The sequence below is a fragment of the Poeciliopsis prolifica genome, unplaced genomic scaffold, assembly GCF_027474105.1.
Source record: "Poeciliopsis prolifica strain line A6 unplaced genomic scaffold, Auburn_PproV2 SCAFFOLD014, whole genome shotgun sequence".
Taxonomy (NCBI): domain Eukaryota; kingdom Metazoa; phylum Chordata; class Actinopteri; order Cyprinodontiformes; family Poeciliidae; genus Poeciliopsis; species Poeciliopsis prolifica.
Window position 1 is genome coordinate 2,660,472 of NW_026562389.1, and position 7,148 is coordinate 2,667,619.

Below are 7,148 nucleotides of genomic sequence, written 5' to 3' on the forward strand. Positions count from 1 at the left end.
TTCTACTATTTCATAAAAAACGGCACATCTAAAGAAAAAGAAATGAAAAATTAGCAAATATTACACATTTTAACTATTTCAAACTGAAGTTAAATGTAACTAAAAATCCTCTGACTTCACATTTTTATCCCCTTTTCTGCTCGTTCAAAATAGTTTTTAATTTCTTGACATAAAGATCTCACTAAAACTGTTCATATACCATTTATTATTTTTTTTCTTTTTGAATTAAACAACCTTTATTCTTCATTTTGTTCTACCATTTGTTTTACTAAATCATATAAGATTGTGCAGTTTTCTATTATTATTTCCATCTCATATTTTTCTATATATTACATGCGTATTGAGACAAAACAAGCATAAAAACAAAATTCCCCACACTTACTCAAGTGTTCTCTCTGTTAAAAGCAAGAAAAGAAAGTTAAGGTATTTATAATTACTAAACATACATTATTTTAAGTATAACTTCATCTATAATTTTTTTTATGTGTTTTTGTCATTTATGTTTATAGTTTTTGCTCCAGTGGTGTTTACACATTTAAAGTTTCATACACAACCTTTCCTTGTTTCTTCTTTTTTTTCTGTGGGCAAAACTAAATAAATATGATCATTAATTTTTAATCTCAAAAGAGTATGTAAGCCTGGTCTTAACTCTCTGCATAAAGGAAATGCCAGAATGTGCATCAAGTCCATCTGTGCAAAACAAAGAAAAAAAAGATGAGTGGTTGTTTACGAAAGCTCCATGCACATGTATCAGAACAGCTCCCTGTTCTGATTCAAGGAGAATGACGAGTTCCAGTGCCCTGAAAGCCCCGTGGCTCTGAATCACCGATTCAGCCTAGGAAAAAAAAGCAAGCTGTAGATGCCCGTGGTTGAAATACTCACAGAAAACTGTACAGCAGGGGCAGAGACATTATAATGTTTGCCGAGGCCAAAAGCAGAATTTGGTGTTGGGGCCCGTTTTTTAACTAAGGCTGGCTATTAGACTTGTGGTTGAAGAAGTTAATTGTGGAAGTAAAAATTTTAATCCGAGTCCAGATTTAACCAGTTTAGCATCAGACATGTTCATTTTGCTTTAAACTGTGCTTGTACAAGGCTGGTGCAGGCAGTGCAACAGTTGTCCAGCTAAATATTTACATACCACATTTTGTAATACATTTTTAAAGGTTTTGTGATCTTGATAAATGCTTTAGAAGTATTCAATTCTAACTGTATAAAAAACCAAGAGCTATTAATATTATTTTTTTGTAAGACCAATCAGTTTAATTATTTTTAAAAAATGTAATGAAGTTGTGTATAAAACTAAAAACATGTTCAAAGTTGTGTGCTCAGACATGTCAGGAGGGAATTTGGAAATAGGCTTAATCTTAGTAAACTTGACTATAATTTCAAACTATTTTCAGTGTAAAAATGTAGGTATTGTAATGGTTCTCATTTTAATGCAAGTTCCAAAGAAAAAAAAAGTAAACTCTCATATTTATGTAAACAAACTGAAGTTAGTCAGTCACTAAAAGTAGGCCATATATTCACATTTTCCATCAGAAATGTCAACATTTATCTTCTAACTGAGAAAGAAACCATGATTGAATTCAGTTAATTTGTGTAGTGCTAAATTATAACCAATCTTCTTCATCTTAGGATATTTCACAAATAAGTCAGATTCTTATGCAGTTATGTAAAAAAAAACAAGCTTATTTCAATTTCAGTTTACTCCATTCCACTCAAACAATTTGTGTAAATTGAATATGATATAAATTTATGTCAGTCACATCGTTTTAGTTTATTTTTACACCAGGTAATAACAGAAGATATATAGAACTCACAAGAGAGTCCTGTAAATTGTTTTTTGCATCATTGCATTCCTTCTTGTAATATCTAGGAAATTAGAGACTGCTGCATCTAAATGTCGGCTGTGTCTTCAGTGCGACAGGTGCTGTTGGCCATCAAGGGAGCAGAAAAGGAGAAAAAAACAAGAGAAGGAGGAGGAGGAGGCTAACAGGGCAGTTAATATTTTAAGATAATCCTCTTGACCTGTTCTCTTCCTCTTATGTAAACTCACTGCTGTTCGCTTGTAACTATTGCCGCACACACTGACAGAAGGGGCACTCTTCTGCAACCAGACATAAATATAATCATCGCACCACACAAACTCCCAGAAGTGTCCCTTTTTTTCCTCTGTTTTTGCAGAAAATATATTTAAGAGAAAACTACATCAGCTACCAGACGAGAAGGGATGGGAAGGTCAGCCCAGAGGTCAGTGGACATGGTTGTTTTCACACCCACTTTACAGCCGTGTCTGCATTCCTGTTCTGGTGAGTCTCATCTCTGTCTCACATGCAATAAGTTGATAACAGACATGTTTAACTCACTAAACCCTCAGAAAACACCCCCAGCTGCTTTCATTTTCTCCAAATCATCCTCATCCTTTTCTTCATCTACTGTCAAAGTGAGCGACGGTAATAACATTGTTTCTCTTTTTCCACTTATTCCAGCAGAGTGATGCAAAGATCTTTTTAATATTTAAAAAATAAAAATTCTGTTTGACTATTGAGAAGAAGGACAGAATGACGATACCTTTATTATAACAGTTCCCAAATAAATTTGTTTTTCATCACTTTTTCCTCTTCTGTTACTGTGTGCTTTTTTATTAGTCTCAATAAATAGTTAAAGTAACACTTGATGGGCACAATCACTTCTTATTCCCTATGGAAGACATTTACCTAGGAGGATTTATATCCCAATTCAATTTGAGTCAAGATTTTTGGTAATGTCTTTTTGATAAAGGATAACAGTGTCATATTGGGAGGATTTGATTCTAGCCCATATGCAGAACACAACACTAGGATACGGTGGGTGAAAATATAGTGAATTTATTTGAGAAAGAAACGGAACACAGTGGCAGGGAATGAAAACTCTGGTCTGGTCCACGGGAAGGGAAGGATCAGGAAGCGATCGGCTCACTAGGAGTACAGAGCAGGAAAGGTGAGTTCGAAGGCTGTGGGAAAGTGGAGTGTCGATAACACTGGACAGATCTTACTTGAGCAGCGCAGTGAAAAGCTAGCGGCGGGTGGCTGCTGGGTCCAGGGTCCGGTCTCTCTGGGGGTTTGGGTGGGGCGTGTGCGCGCTGGAGGGCAGACAGGTAGGCTCGGGATCCGCGAGGAGCGAGAAACGGCGCGTCTTCCAGTCGAGGAAATCCAAGGGGAGACTGCGGAGAGGTGAGTAGACAAAGGAATCACTGACGGCTCAGACAGCGAGAAAAACACAGAGTACAAACTCGAGGTAGCTAGGAGGTACCAAAACTGGGCAACACTCAGGCGCCGAAGGACTGGTAGACCGCTCCTCAAAACCTGTCGCTGATGAGCTAATCCGAGGCCGGTGTGGGAGATGACGTCATCCACGCCCTCCGTCAAACTGATGGTGCCATCTGGTGAGGAAACAAAGGTGGTGCATGCACCCAAAACCCCTACAGCGAGAACCTAACAACCCTGGATCCTGACAGTACCCCCCCCCTAATGGCCGCCACCTGGCGGCCTAGACGAGCTGGAAGGAAGCGACGCACGATAATTCGAGACAAGTGACGGGTCCAATATAAATGAACCCGGAACCCAAGAACGGTCCTCTGGACTGTAGCCCTCCCAGTCAACAAGATATTGCCAACCCCGACCTCGTCGACGGGAGTCCACGATCCGGCGGACGGAATAGGCGGGATGACCAGCAATGTCACGGGGAGGCGGAGGGGGTTCGGCTGGAGGGCAGAGCGGGCTGGTCCGGACGGGCTTTATCCGAGAGACGTGGAAGGTGGGATGACGCGGAGGGAAGTGGGTAGACGGAGGCGAACAGCGGATGGGTTGATTATCGTTTCAATTTCAAAAGGGCCAATGTAACGGGGAGAGAGCTTCTTAGACACAGATTTGAGCGGGATGTCCTGGGACGACAACCAGACTTGTTGACCGGGTGAGTAAACAGGGGCAGGACGCCTCTTACGATCCGCCTGCCGCTTGATTTGTTCTGTGGTGAGGTTAAGATTGTGGATGGTGGAATTCCAAACCTTGTGGCAGCGACGGATGTGGTGACGGACAGAAGTGACTGAGATGTCTTCCTCATCGGACGGCAACAGGGGTGGTTGGTAGCCAATGGATGCTTCGAATGGCGATAAGCCTGTGGAGGATGAGACGTGATAATTGTGAGCATACTCTACCCAAGGAAGATACTGGAACCAGTCGGAAGGATTGGAGGATGTGAAACAGCGGAGAGTGGCTTCAAGGTCCTGATTGAGGCGTTCAGTCTGCCCATTGGACTGGGGATGAAAACCTGAAGTTAGTGAAACCTTAGCATTTAATGCTGAACAAAAATTGCGCCAAACCTGAGAGGTGAATTGTGGACCTCTGTCTGACAGTATGTCCACCGGGATGCCATGAAGCCGGAATACATGTTTCACTAGAAGTTGAGCCGTTTGGAAGGCAGAAGGAAGTTTGCGAAGAGGAACGAGATGGCAGGCCTTGGAGAACCGGTCGACTATGGAGAGGATGGCTGTCATGCCCTTAGATGGAGGTAACCCAGTAACAAAGTCTATGGCGATGTGGGACCAGGGGCGTTTAGGAATGGGAAGAGGTTGGAGGAGACCAGGCGGAGGTTGATGGGAGGACTTGTTGCGTGAGCAGGTAGTGCAGGCCAGGACATACTCACGGACATCCTTGTGGACTGACGGCCACCAGAACCTTCTGTTGACTAAGGCGATAGTCCGGCTCACCCCAGGGTGTCCTGAAAATTTGGAGGCGTGGATCCATTGAAGAAAGCGGGTGCGTACGGAGGACGGAACAAATATTTTGTTGGGTGGACAGGAGTCTGGTGTCAGTTCGTTTTGTGTGCTTGCTTGATGATATCCTCAATCTCCCAAGTTACAGTTCCCACGGTACAGCTGGGTGGCAGAATGGGGGCAGGAAGGTTGTCGGAATCATCGGAAGAATAGAGACGTGACAGGGCATCTGGTTTTATATTTCGGGAACCAGGACGATAGGATATGGACAGGTTGAAACGAGAGAAGAAAAGTGACCAGCGTGACTGTCGGGCATTTAACCTTTTGGCTGACTGCAGATAGGAAAGGTTCTTGTGATCGGACCAGACCAGCACGGGGAGTTCCGCCCCCTCCAGCCAATGTCTCCATTCCTCCAAGGCCAGCTTTATGGCGAGCAGCTCTCGGTCCCCCACATCGTAGTTTCTCTCGGGGGGAGTTAACCTACGTGAAAAAAAGGCACAGGGGTGAGTTTTATTGTCGAGAGGTGAAATCTGAGACAAGACTGCTCCTACTCCCATATCTGATGCGTCGACCTCCACGATGAATTGTCTGGCTGGATCTGGCTGAATGAGAACTGGTGCATTGCAAAGAGGTGCTTCAGACGAGTAAACGCAGCCTCTGCGTCAGAGGTCCAACGAAACGAGATCTTAGAAGAGGTCAGGGCTGTAAGGGGTGCAGCAGTCTGACTATAATTTCGAATGAATCTCCGGTAAAAGTTGGCAAAACCAAGAAAGCGCTGTAACTGCTTGCGGGTCTCAGGAGTCGGCCATTCCAGAACCGCCGGATCTTCTCCTCCGTAGGCCTCACCTGTCCGCCCCCTAATATGAATCCGAGAAATGACACAGAGGTCTGATGAAAAGCACATTTCTCAGCCTTAACATATAATCTGTTCTCGAGCAGCCGCTGCAGCACTTGCCGGACATGATGTCTGTGTTCTTCTAAGGACTTGGAAAAAATCAAAATGTCATCGAGGTAAACAAACACAAACACATTCAAGAAATCTCGGAGAACATCATTGACCAGGGCCTGAAAAAAAGCGGGGGCGTTAGACAGTCCGAATGGCATCACCAGATATTCAAAAATGGCCAATAGGCGTTTTGAAAGCAGTCTTCCACTCATCTCCCTCACGGATGCGAAGCAGATGGTAGGCATTCCTTAAGTCCAACTTAGAAAAGATGGTGGCCTCATGAACGGGTTCGAACGCTGATGATAGTAAGGGCAACGGGTATTTGTTTTTCACAGTGATGTGTTTAAGCCTCGGTAATCAATACAGGGCCTAAGGGACCCGTCCTTCTTTCCAACAAAGAAAAAAACCCGCTCCTAAGGGTGATGAAGACGGGCGAATTATTCCAGCAGCCAAGGATTCTTTAATATATTTCCATGGCCTCTCTCTCCGGACGGGAAATGTTGTAAAGGCGACTGGACGGCAAGGAGCTCCGGGGAGCAGATCGATGGAGCAATCGTAGGGACGGTGCGGTGGTAAAGAGAGCGCCTTAGACTTACTGAAAACGGCCGAAAGGTCATGGTAATCGGTAGGTAGGTATGGTAGACAGGTCTACGGGGTCAACCTCCTGCGCTGAACGGGTGGTGGTCCTGGAGGTAGCGCTGAATGGAGACAAGAAGAGTGGCAACGGACCACCAGGAGGTGATGCGCTTAGCTGACCAATCAATCTGAGGGTTGTGTTGCTGAAGCCACTGAAAACCGAGAACCATTGGAGAGTTGGAGGTGGGGAACACAAAAAATGAAAAAAATTCAGTGTGATTGCCGAATATTATTAGGTGGATAGGTTTGGTCTGGTGAGTTATGGATTGTAAGGTTTTCCCATCCAAGGCGGTGACCTTGAACGGAACCGGCAACGGCACGGTTTCCACCCCCATTTGTTTGATTAAGGCCTCGTCCAATAAATTTTGTTCGCAACCTGAGTCAACTAGGGCAGATACGGAGAAAGACTGAGTCGCATATCTTAAAGTGGCAGGCAGTAAAAGCTGAGGAAGATTCTCACTATTCTGGTGGTCCGCCAGCTTCCTCACTTCTGCTGGCGGACCTGGGAGTTTAAACGGAGGGGACACGACGCACGGAAATGACCGGGGGAACCACAGTAAATGCAGAGTCGAGCAGAGAAACGGCGTTGTCGCTCCTCCGGTGAGAGCCGCGTTCCCCCTAACTGCATGGGCTCCGGTGCCGGAGGAGCACGAAGAGGAGGGGCGACCCGGGCGATGCTAGCTCCACCATTGTCTCTCTCCGGTGAGCTGCGTCGATCTCTGATTCTGGCTCGGGAGCGGAGACGGTTGTCGAGTCTGATCGCCAGGTTAATTAGCTCTTCTAGAGTCCCTGGTTCGTCCCGGGTGGCTAGTT